The following is a 17,982-nucleotide window of genomic DNA, read 5'->3' on the forward strand; positions in this document are numbered from 1 at the left end:
TCAATAAAAATGGATTTAACAAAAATAATATGAGAACACTTACACATCGCCCTATAACCGTATAGTTAAACTGCAGGAATACTCTACCAATCTGTCCAGTTAGCGTGGCTGTACATGATGCATATGACAAGCAGTTTTTCTGCTCAGATTTTGTGTGGAAAAAACACAGCATAAAAAATAACCAGCAAAGTGCTAACCTGTTGTGTGGATTTTAAAATCTGCAGCTAGTCTATTGTTTGTGCAATTCCGTACCCTCTGTAGAGTGGGTTTCCCCACAGACTTCAAAAGCAAGGAAATCCACACTAAAAACACACTGAAAATTTACCAAAACCTCAATATATAGTACAAATTCATGTGCATTTTTTTGTGTCATTTTGGTGGAGATTTCTTGCAGATTTTCTGCATACAATACTGCATTGTGTGCAGGTACCTTTAGGGAATGTTCACACAAAGGCTTTTTCAGTGGAAAGTTTGCACTGATGAAATTCCACTGAAAACCCACCAGTGGCCATGTCCTTTCTGCCTCCCATACATCTCAATGGGAGGCAGTGCTGAGAATTGTGGAGTTTTGGCTGCCTCCCATTGAGATGTATGGGAGCTAGAAAGGACATGGCCGCTGGTGGGTTTTCAGTGAAATTTTATCCACACCACAATTCCACTGAAAAAGCCTTTGTGTGAACATCGCCTAAGGATACCATCACACTCTGCAGATTGTGTTGCAGAAAATTTCTGCAGCTGAATATCAGTTTCATTCATTTGAAAGGGGCTGTTTTGGTGGCAAGCACATGGATTTCTGCAAGCCCCATTCAGATGAATGGAACTGATTTTCAGCCACAGAAATTTTCTGCAACAAAGTATCTGCTGTATAAAGGCACCCTTAGGAAGCATAGGCGATTGTGAGTCAATTTCACCTACTTTGATGCAAAGGAAAGTGACAACAAGTGCAATGGAGAGACAACAAGGGTTGGTTTTGCAGGTGGTGGCCATCCTCCCTATCCTACCATATTATGTGTTTTTCTCGTGTCCTTGACACTACTGGTTGCACAAGACAAGCTCTACTCCTTTAGGCCGGCACATCCGTACCATTGCAAGAAGGTTTGCTGTGTCTCCTGGCACAGTCTCAAGACAATACCAGGACATAGACCATTAAATGAGGAAAGTTGAAGAACGCCATAGAATGGCATCAACCCAGCATCAGGACTGGTATCTGCTCCTTTGTGTGAGGAGGAACAAGAGTTGCACTGACAGCAGGCTACTGGTCTGCATGTTTTTGACAAAACTGTCAGAAACAGACTCAATCAGGGCCTGCCATCCTATAGTGGGACCTGTTCTCACATCCTAGCACCATGCAGCATGATTGGCATTAATTGATGCCCCGTTTTCTTCAAAGATGAGAGCAGGTTCACACTAAGCATGTGAGCTTGCAAAAGACGCACTGGTAAATGTTATACTGCCTGTACCATTATCCAGCATTACTGTTTTCACAGTGGGTTAGGGACTATGTGAGGAGACGTATCTTTGGACGTTCACACAAACCTTGACTGCTGTTAGATAATGGGATGAAACTTTTTCAGTTTTACAAATAAACATAGTTATATACACTCATCCTCATCTCTACTTGGGTATGGTGCCAAAAAGGCCCAGCTTATTGCTGTTGCAATTTTGTGAGGAACCTAGTTTTGACCCTATACAAATCACTAGTCAACCCACAACTTGTGCTTCATTTCTGACTAGTATTGCTCTAAATATCTACAGGTTTTTTGTATTTATCAATTTTATTATATTTTGCTCCTACAAGAATAGTCGAATTTAGGATTTGCTAAACAGCTTGGGTTGTATTGTTTGTTAAAAAAAAAATAAAGCACTCCCACAAAATTTTTATTGTCTGACCTGTTAGAAAGGTACATGATGTAAACTGTCATTTTTCTAGCAGTGACTGCATTTGCGATTTATAACCTCCCTTCTGATCTTCAGCTGTGTCATGTGACCAAGACTCTGACTCTTCAAACAACACAGCATCTGATGTGTGAACAGGAGGTCAGTTTCTCTGTGTTTTCTTATGGGAGCCTCAATGTCAGTTTAAAAATGAATACAGAAGTAACTGACTTTCTGTCCTGTGTCAGTTGGAAATCAAAGTGCTGGTCACTTGACACAGCGGAGTATCAGAAGGAAGATTATATAACTCACAAATACAGTCACTGGTAATAAGAATACCTTCACTTCAGATTATATCATGTACCTTTCTAACAAGTCAGAGAAAAAAAAGTGCTTCTTTAAGTCATAGTATACACCAGCTTTATTATTGACTTGCAGCAGTTGTAGGATGCAAAATGCTGACGTAAAATATACACCTCAAGAGGTGATATAATGAGGTGATCTAACGTGCACCAAATCTATAAAACAATGTGGCACCTCAGTGTTGTATTATGCTTATGCACTTGAAACCAATAAGGTTCTTGTATACTTTATTGGTTTGAAACATTTAAGCATATTGGCTTGGCAGAATTTTAATTTTAATTAATCGTTCCCAAACATTGAAAAAAGTTTTTTACTCTCTTCTTGCTTAAAAACGCCCCTACTCAATCCATGCTCATTGTGAGAAATATTTGCTCTTGCAATAGCTTGAATGGAGGTAGAGTTAGATTAAGTTAGGTTTGGGGAGTGCTTTCGTATCCTGCTTCTGCAACAGCTGTGGGGATTTTAAGACATTCCTTGGTGCAGTGATAGAAATCTTGATCAATTATTGTTTACATGGAATTTAGTGGAACAGATGCTGTGAGATCTCTGGTCGTGAAGGCAATGATCCTATCCCCAAATCTTTGTATCACAGGCCATTCCCATAATTAATCCTTAGGGATTTGACTTTTCCAGCATCTATATGAGCTGTAAAGCTTCATTTGATGACCTCTAGTTGGCATAATGAACAATTTCATATTTGTAGGTACATTAAAGTGTAATTGCCTTATCTAATGGTATAGTACACCCTGCTGTATAAGTGCTTTTGTGATTTAAAGTTTGATCATTTTCAGTTTTACCTGCTAATAACTCCCTCAAATGCATGCTACTTTCCTATTCAACAGCTCTCATCTCACAGCGTTGGCATATGCAGTCAGTCTTCTCAGTATTATAACAAAAGAGGGATGAGCTCTGGGAGGAGGAGCTCAGCCCTGGCAGCCTGGAGCTGGGCTGAGGCAGAAAGTGGAGGGGGGAGGGCTGCTTTAGATGGTGATATCAATGGTAGCAAATATAAATATGCAACTGGTCTTGTTTGAAAGCTGACGGTCCAAGCTTTCATACAAGACCAGAATGACAGCTCTAGTCTAAGCAACAGAGGAGAAATCACTGTTAGAAATAGAGTCGGGAATAATCGCGGGTAAAATCTGCTTTTACTTTCAGCTTCATTCACAGCATCCCGATTTCTATCATTGATATCTTCCCCTGTACTGAACAGATTTATGTCATTCTGGTATTGTCTGAAAGCTTGGAATGTTAGCTTTCGGACAATACAAAGCCTATATTTCTGGTACCAAACCAGAGATATAAAAAAGCTAAAGCAGCCTCCCCCTCCCTGTCAGTCTGGAAGAGAATGAGGGACAGCTGGCTATTAAGAGGTTAAAAGAAATGCTTACTGATTTAATGTAATTGCAGGGCTTGTCTCTGGTTAGCTGTAATGGAGGATACACACTGCTCTGGGTACTGTGGGAAGTTTTCTGCGTTCTGATTGGTCCTACTAGTTCATGTGAGGAGAGAAAGGGCTTATTGGAAGTGAGGGAAATACAGGATGGCCTCAAGGAAGGGAAAAGATAATCACAGAAAGAGCAGCAGAGGCCATCTTAGGAAGTTGCTGAAATAGAGGCACAGAGAAATATGGTTGCTAAGGGCTGAATACAGACATCAGAAAGGTAAAATTAGCTGAAAAATGCTCAATCAGCATGTGGGTTCTTTGTGAAAGTTAGGTATATTAAGTACAGAGTTGGTTTCTGTTCATTATTTTTAATTAGTAATACAGGGTGGGCCATTTATATGGATACACTTTAATAAAATGGGAATGGTTGGTGATATTAACTTCCTGTTTGTGGCACATTAGTATATGTGAGGGGGGAAACTTTTCAAGATGGGTGGTGACCATGGCGGCCATTTTGAAGTTGGCCATTTTGAATCCAACTTTTGTTTTTTTAATAGGAAGAGGGTCATTTGACACATCAAACTTATTGGGAATTTCACAAGAAAAACAATGGTGTGCTTGGTTTTAACGTAACTTTATTCTTTCATGAGTTATTTACAAGTTTCTGACCACTTATAAAATGTGTTCAATGTGCTGCCCATTGTGATGGATTGTCAATGCAACCCTCTTCTCCCACTCTTCACACACTGATAGCAACACCGCAGGAGAAATGCTAGCACAGGCTTCCAGTATCCGTAGTTTCAGGTGCTGCACATCTCGTATCTTCACAGCATAGACGATTGCCTTCAGATGATACGAGATGTGCAGCACCTGAAACTACGGATACTGGAAACCTGTGCTAGCATTTCTCCTGCGGTGTTGCTATCAGTGTGTGAAGAGTGGGAGAAAAGGGTTGCATTGACAATCCAACACAATGGGCAGCACATTGAACACATTTTGTAAGTGGTCAGAAACTTGTAAATAACTCATGAAAGAATAAAGTTACGTTAAAACCAAGCACACCATTGTTTTTCTTGTGAAATTCCCAATAAGTTTGATGTGTCAAATGACCCTCTTCCTATTGAAAAAACAAAAGTTGGATTCAAAATGGCCAACTTCAAAATGGCCGCCATGGTCACCACCCATCTTAAAAAGTTTCCCCCCTCACATATACTAATGTGCCACAAACAGGAAGTTAATATCACCAACCATTCCCATTTTATTAAGGTGTATCCCTATAAATGGCCCACCCTGTAGTTTGTATACTACATAATTCCCAATACTTGAATGCAAAGGTTGACTGGTGCATTCCTGTGTTTTTTTACTTTTTTTTTAGTATATGCAGCATTAAATATAGAAATGTGGTATATTAACGCCATACATCTTATTGTTTTTTTTTTTTTCAAAAGTATATATTTATTGTATAAGGAATCCTAGACTGCATACTTTAGGAGCAAATATAAATTGTTCTCCAATGTTTGCTTATAATCACTATTTGATGAAAGTTGCATAATGGTGGTTGTGTGTGTTAATTATTAGGTTGCATTTTTATATATGACATGCTCAAGCACTTGTGTTTCTAGTGGCATTCTTTGCACCTAAATTTTTTGGTGGATATTTGGTTTAAAAGCGCCAGCTCCAGATGTTAGCTCAAAGTCTGTGGTAAATATGAAATGCAGGACCCTGGCTGTGCTTGCAAACTATAGGAAAAAGCTCAGCCCTCGGGTACTTCCATGGTCCCAGCCACCAGAGAGGCCAGCACCTTTACCTATATTTTGGAAGCACAGGTCGTAACCCCTGGATACAAGCAGTGTATAATGTGATGAAAAAATGAATACGGCCTGTAAAGGAAGCAATATAGACAATCACAATACATTAGTAAGTGCCTTGTATTTAGTTTATCTACATGATAAATGCCATTTGCTGAATTGAAAAAAAAAACTTTAAAGAGTTGGCAGTTTTTTACAATATCGATTCCCTCTTTGTGTGGGGGGTTAGCTCTTCTCCGGGGGTCATTCTCACAGTTACGGCTCCAGGACACCAGGTTTCAGGTCCAAACAGTGCATTTATTGTGCCACACCAGCAAAAACAAAATGACAAAATAATAAACACTCGCCCGTCCAGGCGCTAATTAAACACAAAGTTCATGACTCAGCTAAGTCCAGCCAATGTCCCACAGCCTCCTGGCTGTACAGAGCACAGTACGCCCACTGTCTCCAGTTCATTGTTTCTTGTGGGGGATTGGGGCTTAGTAGTCCGCCTGACTATAGCCCTGCGACACTCCCAGGCGTTGCTTCGTCACCCAACTCCAGACTATCTCCCAGCCTTGTGGGCCCTCAGCCTTGCCCAGCTGAGACCACACAGACAGAGCCTCCAGGCCTCTGTCCACAGGTAACACACTCCCCCCTTGCTGACACCCTGGGAGGTGCTTTATGCCAGCCTGATTACTTCCAGCTGGTCTCGCCTGTGGTGGAATAGGGGTGTGGACCGAACTATCCACCCCTTCCTTGCCTCTACCCTGCGTGAGACCTGTCACTGTCTCACATTTGTTAAAAGTGTACGGCCACTAGGTCAAGTTTCCTGATAGAGTTTTTGACACCAAAACTAGGAGTGAATTCAAAAAAGAGAAGGTCATATCTGTCTATTACACTTTCTCACCTTTTATGATCCACTCCTGGTTTTGGCTTTCAGTCAGGAAACCCCAAAATGTCACTGTATCCTAAGAGTTCCCCGTAAATAAACTGATCACTGTAATCTGCTACAGGAGTTAAAATCAATGGGCTATCCATACAAGTTCTATGTAGCCACTATCTGCTCTCATAACATAGATGAGGACCCTGAAAGAGGGACTGTCAGTATTTACTCAGAACAAGGATATTTAACCCAGACCGCCGGGACATATTTTTATGGTGCAGGAGCTCAGCTGTCACATGAACCCTTAGATGCTGTGGTCGTTCGAAATTATGGCATTTAAGTGGTTTAGATGAAGGGGGCTCCCTCTCTCAGGTATTTGCACCCTGTGCAGCCCTGCAATGTGTGCCTGTTAGGCGTCACCAGTATTGGACTGACAGCATAAGATACTGTACTGCATAAGCAGTACAGTGTATTATAGCAGTGACCAAAGGATCCCTTGTGGAACTAAAAAAGTTAAATAAATTACAAACAACTTGTCCTACACAATTATCATGTATAATTTATCCAGCACAGTGAACACCGTTAAAAATAAATAAATAACAATGGCAGAATTGTTGCTTTTTGCTTATTTACCACACACAAAAAAAGACTAAAAAGTGATAAAAAAGTGTACCATAAATAGGTACCAATGAAAGGTTCAAATCATCCTTCAAAAATCAAGCCCTAACACAGCTCTGTAGAACAAAAAAATAAAACAGTTATGGGTCTTGGGATGCGGCAGTATAAAAAACATTTTTGTATATTTTTTTTAACCCCTTAAGGACGCAGGGCGTATCGGTACGCCCTATTTCCCGAGTCCTTAAGGACTCAGGGCGTACCGGTACGTCCTACCTTGAAATCGGCATTCCGGCGCCCCAGGGGTTAATCGGAACGGGATTTCGGCTGAAATCATTCAGCCGGCATCCCGTAACAATGCAGGGGGGGTCATTTGACCCCCCCGCATCGACGATCGCAGAAAACCGCAGGTCAATTCAGACCTGCGGTTTTCTGCGTTTCCGGTCCATTCGGGTGTCCTGTGACCCGATGAACCGGAAAAAGACTGCGATCGGTGGCGTAATTTTACACCACCTATCGCAGTCCGAGGATTTGGAGAGGCGGTGCTGGCCCTGGTGCTGAACGCCGCGGTCCAGGGTGCTGATTGGAGCAGGGGAGAGAGGCGCGAGATTCAAACTTCCTGCGCTCCTCTCTCCCCTCCTCTTCCTGTCCAGCACCCTGACCGTGCAGCACCGTCCAGAACGAGCTCCTGTGTCCCCACAATCGGCATCCATCACCCTCCTGCACCCATCGCCACCCAGGTAGGTTAGGGTCAGTGAGGGAGAGGCACCGTTAGGCAGGGAAAGAAGGGAAAAGTTAGTTAGAAAAAAAAAAAAAAAACTTTTATTTCCAAACTTTCTTTGATCCATCCATCAGACCCCAGATCCCCCCCTGCCACTTGCCCCCCCACCAGACCCCCCCACCACCAGACCCCCACCCCACCCCCCTTCCCCACCACCAGCCCCCCACCACCAGCCCCCCCCCCTCCCCTGACCACCAGCCCCCTTACCACCACTTTTTTTTTCTGCGTGCGCTGACTGTCCGGCACTTTTTAGCGTCCGTCTAGTGTTAGCGCATCGCCCGCCCCACCACCCCACCGACCGCTGATCAGCGTTGTACCGCTGATCAGCAAGTTTTAACTTTTTTTTTCCTAACACTTGCCCTTTCATTTTTTGCCTTTTTTAGTACGCGAACACCCGTTGCCCCCACACACACGCACATATAATAAAGGTTTCCACACACGCACACATACACGCACACACACCCATGGCCCGCCGGATGTTCTCGGCCGAGGAGGCATACGCCCAGATTGCCTCCGACTCTGAGAGCCCCAGTGAGGATGAGGATGACCCCACGTTCCTTTTATCATCCGCATCCTCCTCATCATCATCTGATGACGATGAGCCAACAAGGCGGCGGAGACGCCGCCAGGCGGAGCCAGGGGCCCCACATGCTAGGGATCCTGTGGCCCACCCTAGTACGAGCCGCCCTGGGGTTCGTACTGGTTTCCCGGCCCACCAAATAAGTCCACCGGAGCCCCCTGCCGATGAACTTAGCTGGTGTCCCCCAGTGGACTTTGAGCCTGAGATTCCGGATTTTGCTGGCAATCCTGGAATCCAGATTCCCACAGTGGAGTTTACTGAAATAGACTATTTTAGTTTTTTTTTCAGTAACCCACTGGTGAATCTGATGGTGGAGCAGACGAATCTGTACGCCCAACAGTTCGTCGCTCAAAACCCAGGCTCATTTTTGGCTAGACCCGGTGGCTGGACGCCGGTCAGTGCAGCCGAGATGAGGACATTTTGGAGCCTCGTGCTGCATATGGGTCTAGTCCAAAAACCCAGTGTCAGGCAATACTGGAGTGGGGACGTCCTATACCAGACCCCACTGTACAGTATGGTCATGACACGTCCCCGGTTTGAGGCCATCCGGAAATGTCTGCATTATTCCGATAATGCAGCATGTCCCCCCCGAAGTGATCCTGCCTATGACCGGCTGTACAAGATACGGCCGGTCATCGATCACTTTGGGGCCACATTTCAGCAGGCCTACGTACCTGAAAGGGAGGTCGCGGTTGATGAGTCTCTCGTTGCGTTCAAGGGGAGACTCAGTTTCCGCCAATATATTCCCACAAAGCGGGCGAGGTATGGCGTGAAGCTATACAAAATTTGTGAGAGTACCTCAGGGTACACTTACAAATTTCGTGTGTACGAGGGGCGAGATTCCCGGATTCAACCCCCAGAATGTCCCCCCACTCTGGGTGTTACCGGGAAACTCGTGTGGGACCTTATGTACCCACTGCTGGATAAGGGTTACCACTTGTACGTGGACAACTTTTATACCAGCATTCCCTTGTTCAGGTCCCTTGCCGCCAGATCCACGTTCGCTCCCTGCCTACCCCCTCCAGGTACCTATCCCCAGGGGTGAGACCCGTGTACTTACCAGTGGAAACCTGTTGCTGGTCAGGTATAAGGACAAGAGGGATGTCCTTATGCTGTCCACAATCCACGGTAACGGCATCTCCCCAGTCCCTGTGCGAGGTACCGCGGCAACGGTCCTCAAGCCCGATTGTATCGTCGCCTACAATCGGTATATGGGAGGAGTTGATCTCTCGGATCAAGTCCTCAAGCCATATAACGCCATGCGCAAAACCCGGGCATGGTACAAAAAAGTTGCGGTCTACTTGGTGCAGGTTGCCATGTACAACTCTTTTGTACTATCCCGAAGCGCTGGCAGCACAGGGACATTCCTCCAATTCTATGAGGCAGTCCTCAAGGACCTGATCTTTTCGGACCGGGAAAGAGCAGGCCGGAGTACCTCGGGAATTGGAGGCGCCCGGATCGTCCCTGGCCAACACTTTCCAGGTGTGGTCCCCCATACTGGAAAGAAGGGACGAACCCAAAAAAAGTGCAGAGTGTGTCGCAGGAGGGGGATACGGAAGGACACCACCACTCAGTGCGACACTTGCCCCGATCATCCGGGCCTCTGCGTTATCGATTGCTTCAGGGAGTATCACACTTCCATGGAGTACTAAATTTTTATAATCCCCAACAGTCCACTAGAGAACATAAAAAACTATGGCTCTCAGACTTTGGAGACACGGAAACATTTTTTTTTTCCCAAAAAAATATTAGTTTTAGTGCAGGCATCCTCAAACTGCGGCCCTCCAGATGTTGTAAAACTATAACTCCCAGCATGCCCAGACAACCTACAGCCATCAGCAGGGCATGGTGGGAATTGTAGTTTTACAACATCTGGAGGGCCGCAGTTTTTAGGATGCCTGCTTAGTGTCTCCAAAGTCTGAGAACCATAAATATTGGGCATCGTCGCGTGCGTAAAAGTCGTCGCTATAAAAATAACTTTTGCCCAAACGCCTCGGATGAACGGTGTTAAAAATATAAAATAAAAACGGTGCCAAAACACCCATTTTTGGGCAAAATTTCCATTTGAATCCTTTTTGCCGGTAATAAAGCAAAGGTTAACCGCCAAACAAAACTCAATATTTATGGCCCTGATTCTGTAGTTTGCAGAAACACCCCATATGTGGTCGTAAATGGCTATATAGCCGCACGGCAGGGCATAGAACGAAGGGAACTCCATATGGTTTCTAGAAGGCAGATTTTGATGGACAGTTTTTTTTTTGACACCATGTCCCATTAGAAGCCCCCCCTGATGTAGCCTAGACTAGAAACTCCAAAAAAGTGACCCCATCTAAGAAACTACACCCCTCAAGGTATTCAAAAGTTACTTTACAAACTATGTTAACCCTTTAGGTGTTCCACAAAACTAAATAGCGAATGTAGAAACAATTTTAGAATTTTTTTTTTGTTACATTGCCTCAAAAAAGAGTAATATAGAGCAACCAAAAATCATATTTACCCCTAAAATAGTCCCAAAACAACAACCACCTTATCCCGTAGTTTCCTAGATGGGGTCACTTTTGTGGAGTTTCTACTCTAGGGGTGCATCAGGGGGCTTGAAAGGGTACATGGTGTAAATAAACCAGTCCAGCAAAATCTGCCTTCCAAAAACCATATGACGTTCCCCTTCTTCTATGTCCTGCCGTTTAGCCAAATAGTAGTTTACGACCACATATGGGGTGTTTCCACAAACTACAGAATCGGGGCAACCCATTTTGAGTTTTGTTTGGCAGTTAACCCTTGTTTTACTCCTGGAAAAAATTGATTTTGGAAAATTTTCCAAAAAATAGAAATTTCAAAATTGTTTCTCCATCTGCCATCAACTCATGTGGAACACCTAAAGGGTTAACAAAGTTTGTAAACCCAGTTTTGAATACCTTGAGGGGTGTACTTTCTTAGATGGAGTCACTTTTTTGAAATTTCTATTCTAGGGGTGCAACAGGGGGCTTCAAATGGGACATGGTATAAACAAAACCAGTCCTGCAAAATCTGCCTTCCAAAACCCATATGGTGTTCCCCTCCTTCTATGTGCTCCCGTTCGGCCAAACAGTAGTTTACGACCACATATGGGGTGTTTCTGCAAACTACAGAATCGGGGCAACCCATTTTGAGTTTTGTTTGGCAGTTAACCCTTGTTTTACTCCTGGAAAAAATTGATTATATTGGAAAATTTTCCAAAAAATAGAAATTTCAAAATTGTTTCTCCATCTGCCATCAACTCTTGTGGAACACCTAAAGGGTTAACAAAGTTTGTAAACCCAGTTTTGAATACCTTGAGGGGTGTACTTTCTTAGATGGAGTCACTTTTTTGAAATTTCTATTCTAGGGGTGCAACAGGGGGCTTCAAATGGGACATGGTATAAACAAAACCAGTCCTGCAAAATCTGCCTTCCAAAACCCATATGGTGTTCCCCTCCTTCTATGTGCTCCCGTTCGGCCAAACAGTAGTTTACGACCACATATGGGGTGTTTCTGCAAACTACAGAATCGGGGCAACCCATTTTGAGTTTTGTTAGGCAGTTAACCCTTGTTTTACTACTGGAAAAAATTGATTATATTGGAAAATTTTCAAAAAAATATAAATTTCAAAATTGTTTCTCCATCTGCCATTAACTCTTGTGGAAGACCTAAAGGGTTAATAAAGTTTGAAAAAAACAGTTTTGAATACCTTGAGGGGTGTAGTTTCTAGAATGGGGTCATTTTTGGGAGGTTTCTATTATCTAAGCCTCACAATATGACTTCAAACCTGAACTGGTCCATAAAAAGTGGGATTTTGAGGATTTCTGAAAATTTCAAAATTTGCTTCTAAACTTCTAAGCCTTGTAACATCCCCAAAAAATAAAATATCATTCCCAAAATGCTACAAACATGAAGTAGACATATGGGGAATGTAAAATCATCACAATTTTTGGGGGTATTACTATGTATTACAGAAGTAGAGAAACTGAAAGTTTGAAATTTGCTAATTTTTCAAAATTTTTGGTAAAAATTTTATTTTTTTATGCAAAAAAATTAACTTTTTTGACCCAATTTTAGCAGTGTCATGAAGTACAATATGTGACGAAAAAACAATCTCAGAACGGCCTGTGTAAGTCAAAGCGTTTTAAAGTTATCAGCACTTAAAGTGACAGTGGTCAGATTTGCAAAAAATGGCCAAGTCCTTAAGGTGAAATAGGGCCGAGTCCTTAAGGGGTTAAAGTATTTATTGTGCAAAAGTAGTAAAACTAGAGATGAGCGAACTGATTCTAATAGAACTGGATTTGCTCCAAACTTGAAATAAATTTGTCTGCCAAAAAAATCTGAAGCTTTTCTGATTCGATTCGGACGAATCGTGTAAAAACAGCGCCCAGCACCATTTTACTATTCATGTTGGAGGGCAAACCACGAGGGAGGAAGAAAATGGATGGTCACATGACACTGATAGGAAGTGTGAGGGGGCTTGCCCTATTTTACAGAAAAAATATTGCACGCCCCTACATGCAGGCCAGAGATTGAACATAAATCACACCCCAACACACCCTTTCATGCACCCCCACATGCTGCCAGCATCTATGATATTTAACTTAATATACAAATTAATTAGGGGCTCATAGAAAACCCTACAGCGCCCCACTCACAAGCAGATGCACAGTAGCACTAGCCACACTTATAGCAGACTCATGGTAACACAACTCCACTCATACACTTAAAATGGAGCTAACTTATTAAAAGATATAACAGACATACATAGATGTGTAGAAACAGTTTTAAAAAAAGATTAAAACAGAGGGGTTCTTTTTACTTAGCAAATGGCTTGATAAGAGTCTGTTTCTGTTCCAGGGGATAGGGGAATGCGGACCACAACCCAACGTCGATTGGATCCCCAATTTGTGTCAAAGAAATGTCCAAAATCTCTCATTTTTATCCCAATATGGTAGAAGCTGGAGCTGAGAGGGATCTCCCTCCCATTCTTGGCCCAGCCTTCTGAGAAGGCATTCATTGCACGTGCATACTCCACCCCCTCACTCAGATGGCAGATGTGAAATATCAATAACGTATGTCTTCCCATTCGCTCTGACAGACATACGGGAGCCAACATGTTTTCATGATTCTTTTAATGTCAAATATGTGGTGAAGGGTGTAGGGGTCCCAGAATGGGAGACGCTTATTATGTGGAAATGCCAGCTGTCATGGGTGAGAATGTTTAGACTCCCTGTGATGCCCACGTTATACCAAAAGCAATGATTACAGTTATCAATATGTATGCTGTATGTACCAAGTATGAGTTACAGTTTTGCGATATGTTCATTCGTATTCTAGTATGCAATCTCAAAGATTTTGGAGGCCTGCTGGGAAGGGGCCGCCGTGTCTGAATTTCCTTAAGCAAGCAGGATGCATTACGTTTAGCAGTTTGAAAAGCCAATTTCTAGCAGTCAGGTGCAGTATATACAGTGGATATAAAAAGTCTACAGACCCCTGTTTCTGTGATGTAAAAAAATAAGACAAAGATAAATCATTTCAGAACTTTTTCCACGTTTAATGTGACCTCTAAACTGTACCACTTAATTGAAAAACAAACTGAAATCTTTTAGGTGGAGGGAAGAAAAAAATAAAATAATGTGGTTGCATAAGTGTGCACACCCTCTTATAACTGGGGATGTAGCTGTGTTCAGAAATAAAGTTCAGCTGCTCTAGTTGGTCTTTCCTGAAATTTTCTTAGTCGCATCCCACAGCAAAATGGTCCACAGAGAGCTCCCAAACCATCAGAGGGATCTCATTGTTAAAAGGTATCAGTTAGGAGAAGGGTACAAAAGAATTTCCAAGGCATTAGATATACCATGGAACACAGTGAACATAGTCATCATCAAGTGGAGAAAATATGGCACAAGTGACATTACCAAGAACTGGACGTCCCTTCAAAATTGATGAAAAGACGAGAAGAAAACTGGTCCGGGAGGCTACCAAGAAGCCTACAGCAACATTAAAGGAGCTGCAGGAATATCTGGCAAGTACTGGCTGTGTGGTAAATGTGACAACAATCTCCCGTGTTCTTCATATGTCTGGGCTATGGGGTAGAGTGGCAAAATGAAAGCCTTGTCTTGCGAAGAAAAACATCCAAGCCAGGCTACATTTTGCAAAAACACATCTGAAGTCTCCCAAAAGCATGTGGGAAAAGGTGTTATGGTCTGATGAAACCAAGGTTGAACTTTTTGGCCATAATTCCAAAAGATATGTGTGACGAACTGCGACCGCCGCGGCCACAATACATCACGAAACCGTCACAGCGCCCCTAGTGGTCAATCCGCAAACAGGCCTCCCAGCCACTTTCAGCACACCGACAGTCTAACTTGAGTCCGTACAGTCGATAGGCTGAAAGCCCAGGGATTGGACCGCCGATTGACCGCAAGTAAGCGTGTGAGTGACCGGACTGGAACCACACACAGGGTAGTTTAACTGCCCCCACCTTGCAATTTATGGGAGCAAGGAACCCACTATCTAGATAACAGAACTGAGTAGCTTTCTCTTCGGAGAGGCTAGGGTGAGTTTTTGCAGTGTTTGAAAGCAGGCATATGGCTAGAGAAATGACTGGGAGGTCATTTATTATATTTGTATACACAATACAAATTATCAAGATGTACAGTAATTATTATAACAATAATCAAGGAAAGTATAGTCCAATAAACAAAAAGGGAGAAAAGAAAGAAAATACTTATTTTCCGCAGAAAAGATGTCCGTTGGTGAAATAGTCCGTTGCAGGGATAAAGTCCAAGAAACCTTTGTCCAGTGTAATAATCCGAATATGCCTACAGCCCACGGGTTCTCTGGCTGAGGCCCTCTTCAGGTGTTGTTAAAAGTGGAGAACTCCTTTAGCAGATTCTAGGCCAGGGATCAGCAACCTTCGGCACTCCAGCTGTTGTGAAACTACAATTCCCAGCATGCTTCATTCATTTCTATGAGAGTTCTTAGAAGAGCAGAACAATTATGCATGCTGGGAGTTGTAGTTTCACAACAGCTGGAGTGCCGGAGGTTGCCTACCCCTGTTCTAGGCCCTTGTTATAAGGATCCCAGACTCAAGGCGGGGAATTGAGAGTCCGCCTGCTGGGCAGGCTGTATTTCTGAGATAAATGCCAGTTCTGAAATATGGTATTTGCCATATCTCGGGATGTCTCCGCTGTACATAAGTAACGAGCACAGATTCACATTCCCCACAAAATATGGAGTTCAGGGATATCAAATATGACTATTATAACCTGTTTTATGATGGGGTAACGCCATAACTTTACCTGGGCATCTCCTAGAGTTATGTTTGTCATATGTAAATGTCCAGTGAATTCTGACGTAATTTTTATGTCCGTAAGATGCATGGTCTCTCTTAAAAAGGGTAAAAATCATATCTCAGATCGCGGTGCCTGACTGTCTATAGTTTCACCCAGGTAACTTCCCTTTCAGGAAACTGACTTCACACTTCTTATTTACCAGGGATGCAGACGAATAGCCACCGTCTGATCAGTTAATTGTAGAGGACGCTGTAATGAAGTTAGCATTCGGTCCATTTCCAGTTTTAGCTGTGACAGACAGTTTAAAGCATGCTGGCCTCTAATGACTGACTGGAACAAAAGGACCCTTTTGTTCTCTGGGTACATAGAAGGAGACGCTCTGAGTAATCAGATTGTAAGCTCTGGGGGCCCCTATGGAAATAAGGACTGTTTAATAGGCCCATTGATCAATAAGGGATAGTGATATTGATAATATTGGGTTCAATATTCTCGCGGATCATCAGTGACAATATGTATGGTGCAAAAACAACACTGCACATCAAAAGAACACCATACCCACAGTGAAGCATGGTGGTGGCAGCATCATGCTTTGGGGCTGTTTTTCTTCAGCTGGAACTGGGATCTTAGTTAAGCTAGAGGGAATTATGAACAGTTCCAAATACCAGTCAATATTGGCACAAAACCTTCAGGCTTCTGCTAGAAAGCTGAACATGAAGAGGAACTTCATCTTTCAGCATGACAACGACCCAAAGCATACATCCAAATCAACAAAGGAATGGCTTCACCAGAAGAAGATTAAAGTTTTGGAATGGCCCAGCCAGAGCCCAGACCTGAATCCGATTGTGGGGTGATCTGAAGAGGGCTGTGCACAGGATATGCCCTGGCAATCTTAAAGATTTGGAGTGTTTTTATAAAGAAGATTGGGCAAATCTTGCCAAGTCAAAATGTGCCATGCTGAAAGACTCATACCAAAAAGACTGAGTGCTGTAATAAAATCAAAAGGTGCTTCAACAAAGTATTAGTTTAAGGGTGTGCACACTTATGCAAACATATTTTATTTTTATATTTTTTCTTTCCTCTACCTAAAAGATTTCAGTTTGTTTTTCAATTGAGTGGTACAGTTTATAGGTCACATTAAAGGTGGAAAAAGTTCTGAAATTATTTATATTTGTCTCATTGTTTTACATCACAGAAACATGACATTTTGACAGGGGTGTGTGGACTTTTTATATCCACTGTATGTATGAGAGCACGCGTTTTCTTCAGCACAACTTATCACAGGTATTATCACTCGCCCTTTCCCACAGTGGAATCGAGTCTCACAGACGTCTTCTATCATAAAACATCCTGTGAAACATCAGAAAAGGTGAAGCACCGTATATACAATCACCACTGTATTTTGGCAAGTATACTCACAAGCACAGGCGGAATGTAGGCACATCAGGTGGATATAGATCTGCTTCGTTTTTCTATTCCTATGTTCGCTGTTGTCGTGAGCCTGCGGATATCAGAAATTCCTCCCCATAGTGAAGTATGGTAAGTCACAGTAAATATACATTTATTCATTATACTCACAAGACTTCTATAGAACAAGCATAAATTATATAAAACTCCTGCGTCCTCTCACAGCCTGACCTGGGTTTAGCTCCTTTGGTTTCGTCAAGAGCGAACATCCAAAATCCTCCCCACAAGCCCTTTAACCTCAACTCCCCCCCTCCCCCCGCTCCACCGGTAGGTAATTTAGGTATAAACCCAACCACATAATAATCCTACAGGTATAAAACTAAATTTTTCAAAAAGGACAACCATTAACAGTATGACACATCCATTAAACTAAACTCCCACTCAGACACACTTCTTCACTACTTTCTCAAATCACTTTGCCTACTACTACCTTTCATAATGCACTCCATACATTAGCACCACTTTTCTTATCATTGTCTTCTTTTATATCACCCCAGGTATACAACTATCCACTTTTGAGGCATGCTTTCAGATCAAACTCAACATTAAGTCCCCCTGGTTGTAACGTATTCATTTCGTATATCCACCTCGCTTCATATTTGTCTATTTTTGCTATGAAATCTCCTTCTCTCCAGTTCCTAGTTTAATGGATGTTTTATACTGTTAATGGTTATCCTTTATTTTAGGCATGCTTTCAGATCAAACTCAACATTAAGTCCCCCTGGTTGTAACGTATTCATTTCGTATATCCACCTCGCTTCACATTTGTCTATTTTTGCTATGAAATCTCCTCCTCTCCAGGTCCCAGTTTAATGGATGTTTTATACTGTTAATGGTTATCCTTTTTAAAAAGTTTATACCTAAATTTCCTAGAGGTGGAGTGGGGGGTGGGGGGAGTTGAGGTTAACGGGCTTGTGGGGAGGATTTGGGATGTACGCCCCTGACAAAG

At 42.8% G+C, this 17,982-nt stretch overlaps 1 protein-coding gene and 1 long non-coding RNA gene across 3 annotated transcripts in view; one reads left to right on the forward strand and one right to left on the reverse strand.

The window, feature by feature from the left end:
• Positions 1-17,982, forward strand: part of ADGRL3 (adhesion G protein-coupled receptor L3) — a 1,148,457-nt gene that overhangs the window by 821,326 nt on the left and 309,149 nt on the right. The window lies entirely within an intron of this gene.
• Positions 1,296-15,166, reverse strand: LOC120989590. The gene is made up of 4 exons (XR_005776282.1): positions 15,002-15,166; positions 3,450-3,463; positions 1,711-1,712; positions 1,296-1,305 (listed from the first exon to the last, which is right to left on the reverse strand). It is a non-coding gene; the product is annotated as an uncharacterized LOC120989590 (long non-coding RNA).

This window comes from Bufo bufo, chromosome 2 (genome assembly GCF_905171765.1).
Source record: "Bufo bufo chromosome 2, aBufBuf1.1, whole genome shotgun sequence".
Classification (NCBI taxonomy): domain Eukaryota; kingdom Metazoa; phylum Chordata; class Amphibia; order Anura; family Bufonidae; genus Bufo; species Bufo bufo.